The 14506-nt window shown below is 45.9% G+C and overlaps 1 protein-coding gene and 1 long non-coding RNA gene across 5 annotated transcripts in view; one reads left to right on the top strand and one right to left on the bottom strand.

The window, feature by feature from the left end:
- Nucleotides 1–214: 214 nt before the first annotated feature.
- Nucleotides 215–14506, top strand: part of LOC308482387 (beta-1,4-galactosyltransferase 3-like) — a 39606-nt gene continuing 25314 nt past the window's right edge. Inside the window, exons 1-2 of one of the 3 annotated variants that reach the window (XM_081015461.1) lie at nucleotides 215–393; nucleotides 2571–2744. The gene's annotated coding sequence lies outside the window, so the exon portion shown is untranslated. Of the gene's footprint in view, nucleotides 394–2570; nucleotides 2745–13822; nucleotides 13965–14506 lie in introns of those variants that run through there. The other 2 variants (XR_013989248.1, XM_081015460.1) reach the window with 2 other exon arrangements.
- LOC308482404 lies at nucleotides 500–13553 on the bottom strand. 2 transcript variants are annotated; one of them, XR_013989258.1, is made up of 3 exons: nucleotides 13229–13553; nucleotides 12612–12689; nucleotides 500–2230 (listed from the first exon to the last, which is right to left on the bottom strand). It is a non-coding gene; the product is annotated as an uncharacterized lncRNA (long non-coding RNA). The 2 variants fall into 2 exon arrangements; XR_013989259.1 differs by having other exon boundaries at nucleotides 12619–12689.

Raw genomic sequence — 14506 nt, 5'->3', positions numbered from 1 at the left:
AGGGAAGAACCCAGCTCCATCAGCGCGATGCATTTGCGTCATGGCCCCGCGAGAGGGCCGAGCGGCCAATGGGAACCTGTGTTTGGCGGCCTCCTTCCCGCCCCGCCGAAGGGCGGCAGCATGCGCAGGAGCCGGGAGTGGGCGGGGCCGTCGGGTCACGTGGGCCCGTCCCCCGCCGATGTGGTCAGCGGCTGCGGGGTCACGTGATTCGTTGCCTACGCGCGGTGGGGCCGGGTGCAGATGGCGGACGCCGAGGCTGACGCGGCCCTGCAGCCAGAGATGCCCCGGCTGGCCGCCGGCCTCAGCTCTCGGCTCCGGCAGCTGCAGGCGGAGCTCAGCGAGCAGGGGGTGGGCGAGGGCTCGTCGGGCGCCTATTGCCGGGACTTCTGTCAGGTGAGCGGGGCGGGCCTGGCGCGAGGGCGGTTATTGGGGGGGGCGGAGGAGGGCGCGCGCGCGGGACGGTTGGTGGCGGAGGGGGGGGGGAGGGCCAGGCTCGGCCGCTGGAGGAGGTTTGGGGCGCCGGGGGCCCGCGGAGGAGGGGGCGGCTGAGGCGCAAGGGGCCGCGGCGGCGGCGGCGAGCCGTTGCCTGGCGCTGGGGAGGCGGGGCCGAGGGACCGTCCCTGTTGGGAGGCTCCGCCGACGCCGCTTCCCGTTTCTTCTGGCTTCGCGGGAGGTTCGGGTTCCGGGACCCGATGGCCGTCGCTCTTCTCGGGGGGGGGGCTCCCTCCCTTCTCCGCCTAGCCCAGCGCGCTCGGGCTTTCTCCGCGCCCGCTTCCGGATGCTGGTGTTTTCGGCGCGCTCTCCCCGCCCCGCCGCCTCTTTTTGTGGCAGCGCCGGAATTGAAGGAGGAAGAGGAGCAGTCGGTTAAGCGGGGGGGGGGGGGTTGGCTTCGTTTAACGAAATCCATGACACCCCTCCCTCCTTCCGCGGACTCTTTTCTCTTTTCCTTGCCTCAGTTTTCACCCACATTATGTCCCCTTTGGCCGTAGCTTTCTAACAGCTGTAGTTGAGGGTGTTATCAGTTGTCCAGTTCTCCCGCCTCTTCATCTCCCTCCCCCAGTTTACTTAAAATCCTTACAACAATCTGGTGTGATCTAGTCCTGCTTTGGCTACCTGTCCAGCTTCTTACCGCTAGTTGTTTACATAGCTCTTTCGCCCCCAATCTTACATAATTAAGATTTTTGTGCGTACTGTACTTTGCATCTACTGGATATCTTCAAGTTATTTGTTTCCATTCTGTTTCTAATAATAAATTCACCATCTCTTCTTCTGTTGGGATATTATGCATAGTATCTTGGATGAGGCTGCCCAAATGTGTGTTTTGGCCCTGCTTCAGGAGCTTCCAGCAATTAATTGGGTGGCTGCAACAGAAATGGCCTGTTTTCTGAATAAATAGTCTCAGTGGTATGACTTTATTTGAAAATGAATTTTTTATTCTTTCTCCATCTGATATTGCCATAGTTTTTCTGTGTTATATATCATATTGGGTTGAAAGTTTCAACCAAGCGTTGTTGAATGTAGTGTGTATGCAAACATGAAAATGTCACATCACATATAACCACTGCTTTGAAGTTTCTGCAAAGAACTTCCTCCAGCAACATGCATTCCAGCCACTTCCTCCAGTTCGCTCTGCTGCACTAGGGAGTTTCCAGTGCAGCTAATCCCATAGTGCAAGCACAGACTGATCAGCTGGTGGTTGGGTCCTCAAAGTGCCTACAGATCCCCGTTTGACCTGAGAACGACTTTATATCATGTCATGGGTATCAGGTGATGCCGCAGATATTATTATATATAGAGCATATTTAATTAGGCCTATGAACGGAAGTTTTCACAGTCCTGGTTTAGGCCATGAGTTCTTAGTGAAATTTAGAAAATAATTTAGACAGAATGTTGAGGTGGTTCACATGTCATGTGTCTGGGGTGGCTCAAAACTCCAAGATTGCCGTGACGACCATAGGGCTGTCATAGCATATTGCTGGCTCAACACATGTGGCAGGCCACACTTTGGATCTTGTTTTCTCAACTGCACAGGAAGAAATTGATCTGAAAGTTTGGAATGTTGACACCAGCTCCTTATCATGGTCCAATCGCTTCCTGTTGAAATTTAGGCTTTCAGCACCTTTCCTCCTATGCAGAGATAGGGGGACCTATTAAGATGGTCTGTCCTCAGATGCTAATGGATCCTGTGTGTTTTCGGACGGCTCTTGGTTGCCCTGTATGTTGATGACCTCTGTTGGGAGACAGAGAAAATTTGTCCTTGTTAATTCTTCACCTATCAGTGGCTTTTTATACCATCGACCATGGTATCCTTCTGGAGCAAATGTCTGAGTTAGAGGTGGGTGGCACCGCTTTGCATTGGTTCAGGTCCTACTTGGATGATCGTTTCCAAAGGGTGATGGTTGGGGCCGGCTCTTTGGCCCTTCAATGTGGGGTTCCTCAGGGTTTTATTTAATCCCCTATGCTATTTAACACCAACATGAAACAGCTGAGTGGGGTTATCTGGAATTTTGGAGTACGCTGTTAGCAATATACTGATGACACATAGCTCTGCTTCTTCTTTATACTTGCAGGTGCAGCAGTGGATGTGCTGGACCATTGTCTTTCCTCAGTAAAAGACTGGATGGGAGCCAACAACGGAAGCTCAATCAAGAGAAGACTGAGGCACTGTTAGTGGGTGGTTTCCTAGACCAGATGGATGGGAGGTGACCTGCTCTTATGGGGTTACACTTCCTCTGAAGGAGCAGGTACATCACTTGGGGGTACTTCTAGATGCTTTGCTGTTGCTTGAGGCTTAGGTCACCTCAGTTGCGCGAAATGCCTTCCATCAGTTTCAGCCGGTGGCCGAACTGTGCCCCTAACTGGACAGGGATAACCCAGCTTCTATCATCTATGCTGTGGTAACTTCTAGCAATGCATTATACATGTAGCAGCTTCTGATGATGGTTCAGAAAATTCAACTAGTGTATAATTCCTCTTCTAGGTTGCTCACCAGGGCATGACAGTTTGAACATATTACACTGATCCTGGCCTAACTGCACTGGCTTCCAAATGGTTTCCTGGCCCAGTTCAAAGTGCTGGTCTTGTCCTATAAAGTCTTAAACTGTTCATGACTGCAATACCTCAAAGACTATGTATCCCCATGTGAACCAACCCAGAACCTGCAATCCTCATTGGAGGCCCTTTGTGTGCCTCCTCAATGAGAGGTCAGGAGGATGGCAACAGGAGAACAGGCCTCTATTGCAGTAACTCCCCATTTGTGGAATGCTCTCCCCAGGGAGGATCGCCTAGCACCTTCGTTATACATCTTTAAGTGTCAGGTGAAAATGTTCCTATTCAATCAGGCCTTCAGCTGATTAACATTCTATGTCCTCTTGAATGTTTTTGTGGGAGGTGGGGTCATGGGTTTGTCTTGTTCTTATTTTTATTTTTATTTTGTATTTTTATGCTGTCAACCACCCTGAGATCTTGGATAAAGGGAGGTAAATAAATAAGTAACTTAAATATTTAATCATGATTGATGAGGAAAACACAACAATATTAAAACTCCACAATATATGCAGCATAAAAAAACTTCCAAGGGAGTGAAACTGTTAAAGGGTTTGCAAAAAATAACAGGCATTTTGCTTGATGTCAAAAAGGCCACATCCGCACCATAAATTTTAAGCACCATTATACCACTCAGTGTGGGGAACAGTGATCTCGTAAGAATTCTCAGCACCCTTAACAATCTATGGTTCCCAGGATATTTTGTGGAAAGTCATTTCTGCTTAAAGTGGTAAAATGCTGCTTTAAATGTATGGTGCAGATGTAGCAAAAGATAGCAGAGCAAGAACTCCACAGCTGGGGCACTACCACCAATAAGGCCCTCTTGTTCTGTTACATTTAATCTGGTGGGGACTTCCAGAGGAGGCTCCTCAGAGCTCTTAATGTATGACACAAGGCTGATAATGGAGGCAGGTGTTTCCCTGTTCTAAGTTGTCAACCTGGTTAGCTCAGTTGGTTAGAGCATGGTGCTGATAATGCCAAGGTGGCAGGTTCAATCCCCCTTTGGGACAGCTGCATTTTCCTGCATTGCAGGGGGGTTGGACTAGATGATAATCCTCAGGATTCCTTCCAACTCTACAATTCTATGTTTCTGCTCCCTGAGGAAAAAAATGTGTGGAAGAGATGGGGAGAAAGAAAAAAGGGATAAGAAGTATATGGCTAGCCCACTGTTAGCTCTGGCCCCACGGTCTTTTGGATTGGGGCCTGCCCATTGTTAATTGCAGCCCCACCCACTCACTCTAATACAGCCTCCGTGATGTTTCCTATCTTAAAGCCATCCAAAGTGGCCATCAGTGCTTCCTATAGGAGTGAGTTTCATAGTTGAACTATGCACTGTGTGAATAAGTACTCCGCTCGCCCCCAATCCTAAATCTTCCAAAATTCAGCTTCAGTTGCTTTCCTAGTGATCTCTAGATGGGAATTTGCATTTTTTCACAGCTGCCACATCCTGGGTCAACACCTTCATTGAGCTATCCACTGCAACTCCAAGGTCTCATTCCTGGTCATTTCCTGCCAGTTCAGGCTCAGTGAGTGTATATGTGAAATAAGGATGGTGATTCTGTCACTAGGGGGCAGCCTCACCCTATAGCCACTTCTGCAACATGATCTACAGTATAAAGCTGAGATGTTAGGAGACTTCACACCTTCAATTGACCATTATATGGCCTTTATGCCCCTAAGTGAAGCTGAGTGATGGACTTTCACGTGGCTGGAATTGGGTGGATCTGTTGTAATCCAAGGCTCCACTTTGCATTTAAAGGACTGACTTGCCCAACTATGGTCATGCCTTTCACAGCCCTCATTAATGCATTATGACGTAGTAGAACAGGAAGCCCACAGGTCCAAAACCTGTTTCCTGTTATTCATTCTTCATCTTTTGCCTCCAGCTGGAACCTAATTTCCTGCAACCGCTGGAAGCTGCAGATGCAAACAGGGCCATGGAAAGGCTTTGACACGCAATAATGCCCGGAAAAGGGAATCAAGGCCCAGAACAGGTAGAAACTAGAGTGCAAAGAGCCACCTGTTCACACCACTAATCAATGCACTAGCAGAAATGTGAGAAACGGGGAATGAATAAGAGGCTGGGCTTTTCTAGATAACCATTTTATTGTGTAATAAATGTACAATTATTACATAGGATCTAAACACCCCTCCACCACTAACAGTACATTTGTTGCAGAGAAATGAATTATCCTAGTACTCATACAGCAATATTTTATTATTTGCTAGTAAAAAGTCAGCATTCCCCCAGCAACATGCATCTCCTTTATTAAGAAAAATGTATCATAGAATTGTCAGAATCAGACCTTGAGTGTGGTGAGACCTACACTTTGGAATGCCCTCCAATTATATATTAGATAAATGCCATCTCTATCGACTTTTAGGCACTTGTTGAAGACTTTCCTCTTTTGATAAATCTTCCAAATGGAGATTGTGATCCCAATTGGTATCTGCAATGCACGAAAGCTGTAGGAGCATGTGGCCTGGGCTGGATGTCTCTACTTGGTCAGCCAGCCGATGGCCTTTCCCATCTGCACTGTCTGTGACACTTTGGAAGAAAAGAACAAGCTGAGATAAGCAAGCTTTGCTGGCATCAGGGCCCTGTTAAGAGGCTTTCCCTGTTAGCTTCCATTTCATGTTCAGCAGTGAACCAAAGATGGCTTTGGCTCAAGCAAAGGACTGTGGGTAATGACCTTCCCACCTTGACCATATGCACAGTCTTGTAGTTTGATTTCTCTATGTTTTACTTTCTTACCCATGAGGTCATGAGGATCCGGAAGGTTCCTTGATTGACTCACCAGGAAGCTAGGTTGCCAAATGCAGATTATTTGCATCTAAAAGTTCCTTCATGGAGCTATGGAAACAAGCTTGTGCACCAGCCATAAATTCTATAGAAATGCAGAGGCATACCAGATAGAACAATAGGATCTGCAGGCAAGGTAGCATAACTCACCAGGAAGCCACTCCTCCTGACAGGTTAAATCTCCAAGATAAACCTTTTGGATAAGTGACCCTTGTTTGTGTGTCCCAATCTAAGTCTTACGAAAAATGTCCATATTACATTACATGCCCCACCCCAGCTACGCCCCTGTCTGGAAGGGTCCAGATCACACACAGGACAGGCTAAATGATCTTTTTGAGCCAGTGTATTTTTGAGACCACGTAGGCGGCAATTTCACAAAGGGTCCCCCAATACACATGTCCATCAGCCACCATGTTAACAGCCCCAGCACAGGAGGATGGAGACGGCTGGGGAAGTGATGGATTGCTATCTCCACCACCCACCTTCTTAATTAGAGCCAGTTGAGGGAGTAGCCCTGGCTGTCAGTTTCCTCCTCCTCAGTGTTAGTATTGCACTTGTAGAGTGCCAATCGAGATAATCGAGATAATATATTTTTTAAAGGAATGGCCATGAGCATTTGTTGTCTCATCACTGAGATAGGACAACCAATCCCCACCCATTTGAATTTAGAGCCAAGAGAGAACAGGTTAATGCAACGTGGCACATGCATTTCTTATTTACACTTTTGCTTGCAGAAGAACATTGTAAGGTGTGGAAGCTTGCCACTTTTTACACCCCAAAGATAAACATGTTTACTCAGACATCTCACTGTTTCCTGCCTATTAAACAGAGTTTAATTGCAGCCTTAATTATTGTTGATCCAATAATCCTTTTACTTGTAACCTTCGTTTGAGCAAGTTGTCACACCCTGTCCTAGTGGCATTTAAAGAATAGATGTTGCAGAACAGATATATTTATTATATTTGAGTTTCCTTCACGTTGGCATCTTGAGATTTGCCAGGGATCAAACCCAGGACCTTGGACATGCAAGGCACATGCTCTGCTATTGAGCTACTTCTTCAAATGCTGATCCTTTTAAATATTAACTTTCCGAATGCTGAAGCCAGGGCAATGAATCAATAAAGGAAGTGGGTTTTAATGTGCAAATAATCTCATCTTTAATGTAAATGAATAAAACCTGTGGTTTTAAAACAAATAAACGTGTCCAGACTTTTATTGACTAGAGAAGCTGCCACACCTGCCTCTGTATTGGGACATAGGGAGTTACATTGGCTGTGTACACACTTCAACTCTGAAGCACATTTGGAGCACTTTGTTTCCCTCAGTAATTCTGAGTACTGCAGTTTATCCACGAGAGAGTAACGACTCCCAGCAACCCTTCACAAACTACAGTACCCAGAATTATTTGATAAAAAGAAGGTGCTTTGAATTTGCTTCAAAAGTGTTGCGTATAAATAGCCATGAATTAGAATATTTTCCCTATGATGATAAGCCCGCACTGAACCACTGCAGCCCAAGACACACTTTAGTGTTCAGCCTACAAAGTACTATATGACTTGGTTCTGAGTAAACCAGCATCGGAGCTGGTTACAAGTTTAAGAGGGTAGTTCAGTATGTTAAGGAGCTATATCCAGGGTGCATTAGATGTTTCCAAACAGGCTATGTATCAGGGGTATAGCATATGCTTTGCACATCAGTATATGTTTTTCTCCCTCGTAATAACAGACCCTGGGGTCATATAGTGAAGCTCAGTGGACTTGGGAACATGGCATACTGCCTTATACTTTGCAAGAACATTAGATTGGTCTATCAAATTTGTTATAATCTACACTGACACTTACTGAATCAGACCATTTGTCTGTCTAGCTTAATATTTTCTCCCTTGTTTCTCAGACTTAAGTCCTCAGCTGTTGTTGGGACTTGAACTTCCATCATCTCTGACCACTGATCCTGTGCTGAAGGGCAATTGTTCTCCAGGGTTTCATAAGTTGATGATAATTTTATTATTTATAACCCACCCAACTGGCTGGATTTCCCTAGCCACTCTGGGCAGTTTACAATATATATCAAACATAATAAAATATCAAACTTTTTTTTTTTAACATTCCCAGCTTAAATGAACTGCTGCATTGCAGGGGTTGGACTAAATTACTCTCGGTGTCCACATTCCTCTTGATTCTATGCTGGGGATCCAACCTAGAATCTTCTGCCTTGAGTCCCAGGCTGTGGCTGTGGCTATGGCAAAAGCAAGACCCTATTGGGGTGTTAGTGCTGTGAACCCCTCCAATGTAGGCTCAGGTTGAATATATTTGTAAATAAACCATAAAGACACCACAGTCTCTGCTGTGTTCCATTTCCAAAGGAAACATGAACCCTGGGTAAACCCCTGGAATCTCACACCACTTAAGAGATTGGGATGGATATGCAACTATGGATGAATAAATGTGTATATAGCTTATGTATTCATACACATACTTGCATTGCTCTTTCCTGCTTCCTTTTTATTGCTTTTACTTCCTCTTGTTTTGTTAGCTTGTTATTATAATTTAAGGTATTGTAAACTGCATTGAATGGGCATTTTGCCCAGAAAGGATGGCGTTACATTACAATGTACCAATGTTATACACAAACTAATTATCCAAGTGGTGAAAAATGCTTACTCTGCATTTGTTTTTTCCAATGAGGTCACAGGAAGCTTAGGAGTAATTTTGTATTTGTTTACAAATATGCAGGCTTATACTTAGGTGAAGCTCACAGTTTAGCATGTCCCAAAAGTTTACTTCTCCCTCCCCATCAGATTTTTGGGGGAGCACCACCAGAACTAAACAAAAACAAATAAGCTCTGCCTTGCTCTCAGGCTGACCCACAGTAATCTACAGACACTGATTACCACATTCCTTAGGAGTAGACAGGAAAAAAACTGCTCCCTCACAGAACAGTCACTGGACATTGTTAGAGTTGGCTAATTTCCTTAAGTGGGGTGGGAAAACTAGTGGTTTGTTGGTCTCCAGTTCCCATCAGCCCCAGCTAGCATGGCTTAATGGGCAGGGATGATAAGAGTTGAACCCCCACAAAACATCTGAAGGGGTACAGTCTCCTCACCCGTTTTTAACAAAGGAGTGGACAACTTTGACGGTTATTTCCAAGTCCAAGGCTCTGGCCATGAATCACACCATCTCTAAGTTGTAAGGTACTCCAGGAGGCCGTCTTGCCCATCCCCCAACAATATAACCCCCACTGAAACCACCACAGCAGTAGTAGTAATGTACCTGTGGCTAAGATCATGTAGTTGTAGTATTCAATTACACCCTGATAAATACTGTAGGTTCTTCTTGTATACCTGATCATTTTGACTGGGAAATAGGTGGCACAGCCTTCACTCTGCTGATAAACCTTAACCATAACCACAAAAATAGGGGTGGGAAGCCTGTGTTTCCCCAGAATAAATACCTTTGTGCTATTTTTGAGCTCCCCAAGGCAACTGACACTTCCATTCTCTGGAAGCTGCTCTTTGTTTAGTGATGGCCTAAATGCATATCCTTGCCCTTAAGCATTGGCTAACATTAAAAAGGAGGATAAGGTCAATTTTAGTACTTTCAGCTTTCAAAGAGATGCTGAGTCTGACTTCATTTTGGAATCAAGTCATTGATAAGTATGGTCTTTCTTTGGACATTCTGGGTTCATTAGACTTGTAGATGGCATCTCACCACATGTAATCTCATGTTTTAAAACATCTTTGTGCTGGTTGCACTTCTAGTTGTCTGTCCAAATGTGCCCCTTTGTATGCCAAACTACTGATTCAGATTCCTCGCCCTCACTATGTAACCAGCATCACAAATATCAAATGAAGAGAAACCCTTACAGCTCTGCGGCTCCAGTTTATTATGTGCTCTGCCATAGTTGAAGAATGCTATCGCTGGATCCCCTATGAAGAGAGACTACTTCCTGGTTTGCCCAATCTTAGGTAAAGGGACCCCTGACCATTACCGGTAGGTCCAGTCGTGGCCAACTCTGGGATTGCGGTGCTCATCTCACTTTATTGGCCGAGGGAGCTGGTGTACAGCTTCCGGGTCATGTGGCCAACATGACTAAGCCGCTTCTGGCGAACCAGAGCAGCGCACAGAAACGCCATTTACCTTCCTGCCGGAGCAATACCTATTTATCTACTTGCACTTTGGCGTGCTTTCAAACTGCTAGGTTGGCAGGAGCAGGGACCGAGCAATGGGAGCTCACCCCGTCGCAGGGATTCGAACTGCCGACCTTCTGATCAGCAAGTCCTAGGCTCTGTGGTTTAACCCACACTGCCAACCGCGTCCCTCCCTTTACCTTTACGCCTCTGAAAAAAGGGCCTGTTTTGCCTTTAGAGTGACAATTTTAAGGAGAAATGTTTGTGGGGATGTTAAGTTAAATTCTTAAGGGGAGCAAACTTTTATGTCTAGTTTGAATTTTGACCCTGCAACTTTTTTAATTCTGTTTTTATTCTGTGTTATGTGTTTTATCTTTTGTAATGGTTTTGGCTTAACAAATAAATAATAACAGATGTTGGACTACCCCACCCATCATCCACAGCACAGCCAATAGTCAGGAATGTAGTCCAACAACATCTGGAAGGGAACAGGTCCCGCACCCCTGCATTAAAGGTTGGGGTTTTTTTACATTTAAAGCTTTTGTATACAGTACTGCTTACTGTCAGAAGTCACCCCGAAGCACTTTACACATATCAATCAAAACTCTATGACAGAATCGTAAAATACAACTGAAACATCAGTCACAATACCATTATAATAAACACAAGATTATCAAGGGAGACAAAGACTGAAAATAACCTAGATATGTTGACCTCCAAGAGCTTGGGAAAACAAGAACGTCTTCACCCTGTGGCAAAATTCCATCAGCGTTTTATCCATCCATCTGGGGGAAGGGAGTTCCGTAACTGGGTGCACCTACAGAGGTTATGTACTTTAACAACCAAATTAGTGTAAAGTTACATGGCTGTCAAGGGCATCCAGCCCAGTCCAGTGCACATTTTATTTGGAATATTTTATTATTCCTGTGGGGCTAACTCTCAAGTAGGAATGAGTGAAGATGTCAGTTTTTGTTTGTTGCTCATTTTTCCACTCTTAATTCAGTTTTAATTTCACATCACTTTGTGACTTTTGAAAAATAGTCCTTATGAAAATTCATCAGCATTTTAATGATGATTTTTCCAATTTTTAGTATTATTGTTATTATATTACATTTGTATACCATCCTTCATCCATACATCTCAGGGCAGTTCACAACATAAAATAAGATACAGAGGATTGCTTCATGGGATCAGTAAGAAACTAAGTAGCAGTGTTTTCTCAACATTTCCCCCCTAAGTCAGAGGAAGACTTGCCTACTGAATTTTAGGATACAGTAAAAGCTATGCCTTTGAGAACATTTTTGAAAATGTTAATATGCAATTTTGCCTAATATACACATTTTTGCAAAGCAATTTCTCCTAATACAATGCACCTTTGTGCACATTACATTACTTGCCTAGAGAAGTGTGAATTTCGAAAGCTAACAGTGTTTTGGTTTGCGTCTTATTTTGGAAAGTGAGAATTAGGCAGGTTCACCTTTACATGCAGACTGAATTGAATTTTCCACCACCACTACTCCTGATAAAGTTTGCATGTAGAAGGTGCTGCTTGACACAGTTACACAATTCCATATATTTGAATCAGCCAGTTCTACCTGTTTGCTCACTGACTAATCCTATAGCAACTTCCTACCATCACCGCACAGTCAAAAGGACACACAGGAACATATATCTACATTCCGTTCCCAGGCTGTCACTGAAAGGTTGTCTAAACAAAACATATACTTCCTTCCTTTTCCTGTAGACCAAAGGTTCTCAAAGTTTCTATCGGGTTTGTGTGTGTGTGTGTGTGTGTGTGTGTGTGTGTGCGTGCTGCTTGAGGGGCTTGCAAACTACCAAGGTTCACCAGTCACAAAGAAAATGGTGTGGGTTGGAGCCAATCACCAAATGTTGGAAGATAGTGCAATCTTGGTGCAACTGGCAGATACCAAAATAATCTTCTAATGATATCTAACCCCACTTTGCAAATTGCTAAAAACATTGCCACAGCAATTTCCTTGTGGCAAATGGCTTGATAGGGCAGTTTCCTATACAGCTATTAGCTCTGGAAGTATTGTGCCCCAGATCCACATTTTAGCAAGAATTTGCTCCCTGCCTCTCATACTGTATTAACTTTTGTAATTTCATCTCCCCCTTTCCCATCTTCTCCCTCCCTCCCACATACTGCCAATTTCTTTCATCCCTCCTTTTTCATTTCCCTCCTACTATTATGCCATTTCTTTATATTCCCAATTTATTGCTTTAAAAATATTAATATTTTATATATTTCCCCTAAATGTTGTTGGCACCTCCTCTCCAGCCCTTCTCTGACTCTCAGCAGCCTTTACTCACCATGCAGGGAGACAGTTTCCCTCACGGTATTTTTAAGACTCTGAGGAACCGAGGGACAAAATAATAGAATTCTAAAGTTGGAAGGTACCGTGAGGGTCATCTAGTCCAAACGCCTGCAATGCAGGAATATGCAGGTGGCCCCTTATAGGGATCAAACCTGTAACCTTGGCATTATCGGTACTGTACCAGGCTCTAAGCAACAGCTATCCTCACTGGAACTTGTGTCAATATCATCCCTTCCCCAGCTAAAAATACAACCGAAATGTGAATACACATATAGTAGCTTAAAGATTTTGAGGTCAGTACAATTCACATTTGTGTGTGTCCACTTGCAATGTATAGCCCTCCTTCAGTCCATCTGCATATGGGGCTCCTCTTCATGTTCTGTGAAGCAATATAAAATTTAAGACTTTCCATTTTCTACAAAGCAACTGCTAAACGTTGCAGTACAGGATGGGGCCACTAAAACTCCCGGGAGAAACTTTCGCTTTTGTTTGTTTATTGTTTTTCACCTCAATTTGCTTTTAACCTGCTTTTTAACTCCTTGCGATTTTACTGTCTGGCTCAGGGACAGATTTAGGCTTGATTAGGTCCTAAGCTACTGAAGGTAATGGGGCCCTTTATATGTCCAGCTGTCCTTTATCAACAACAAATGGCCATTGTTTTTGTGTTGAATATATGCTATATGGTAATTTATGGACCTAATAGGTATCTAAAGCCATTTGCCACTGTTGCTGTATGTGGGTTTTATTTTGTGTGTTTTTTATCTTATATTTTGGAAATGTACATCCAGTTGCCCCCCCCTTAAATTATCTGAGGGCCCCCCAGGGCTATAAATCTCTCCGCGGCAGCAGCGGCATATAAATATTTCTATTAGGCGGACAAGCAAGATTCATCTCCCGCTGCCAAGGGGTTGGACTTGCCTCCCTCTCTCTCAGCGCAGCCCTGGTCGCGTCCAGACAGAGGCCAAGAGCGCAACAGTTTGGCACCGGAGAGCCTGGTTCTTTTAACTCCGAGTAATCCCCCTGCCCGAGGCGGCCGCGCTCATTCACTTCCCAAGGCTGCGCTCCGAGGGACACTGACGAGCGTTGGGGGCGGATGGAACTCGCAGGCTCCCTTCTCTCCCCCTCCCCTCCCCTCTTCATTATGTTCTTCTCCCCTCGGCTTCTGTTCTTCTCCCCGTTCTCTTTCCTCCCCTCCCCTCACCCCTCCGCCAATCAGCGCCCGGCGACGTTGCGAGCTCCCCGGCTCCGGTTGGCTGGCGTCGCGCGCGCCGCCTGCCCATTCCTTTTGTGTATATGCTGAGGGGAAAAGAGAGGAACGCGAATGCGCGTGTCTGTCTTTCGCCCTCCCTCCCTCCTTCCCAGCCGGCGCGCGATTGACCCGGCTTTCAATTGGGGGAATTCGGAGCGCCGCTGCGTGACGCGCGCGCGCGCGCCCGCTTTCTCTCCCGCTTCCCTCCCCGCCCCCTAACAACCCACTTCTCTCTCTCTCTCTGTGTCTCTCTCTCTCTCTCTCTCTCTCCCTCTCTCCCTCTCTCCCTCTCTCCCCCTCGGCGCGTGAGGCGGGCGACCCTGCACAGCCCAGAGCAGAAGCCCGACCCCAACCCCGGGGGCTGGAGGCAGGTCGCCAGGCAGCCCAACAGACCGACCAGGAACGGTGAGTGACCGACTGACTGGCAGACAAGCCTGGGCAGGTTTCCTCGGAAGCCAGTCCCGTTGTGCCCACCGGGGGTTGGGCTGGGGGGCTTCCCCCTCTCGGCAGCCTGAGGGGCTCCCCTGGCCCCGGGGGTGGTTCTTGCATAGCAGCCGAGTTTCCCGCTTGTGGGTCGGTGGGTAGGGTTTTCCAAAAGGAAAGAGGTGTGCAGGACTGAGGAGTGAAGGCAAGTCGTCTTTTCATTGGGACTTTTTTTTGGGGGGGGGGGAGGGATGAGAGGAGTTTCTTTTCTTCGCCTTTGTTTCTTCACTTCTCGACTCCCCCCTTACACCCTCCCCTCCCTCTCCAAAGAATTCAGACCCTCTTGAACCCAGCCTCGATTCTGCGTTCTGAGAAACTCTGGTGGGGAAGGGTCCCTACTCTGTAGGAAGTCGGCTTTCTTTGGAAACCGGGGGGAGGTTGGCTTTGAAACAAAAGTAAACTCGGATCCCAGGATAAGCTCCCCCCTCTCCTGGAGGAATGTGGGTTTGCTTTAAGTCGGAAAT

Source organism: Podarcis pityusensis (genome assembly GCF_964106645.2).
Source record: "Podarcis pityusensis genome assembly, chromosome: 8".
Classification (NCBI taxonomy): Eukaryota; Metazoa; Chordata; class Lepidosauria; order Squamata; family Lacertidae; genus Podarcis; species Podarcis pityusensis.
This window is presented reverse-complemented; position numbering and strand designations above follow the sequence as displayed.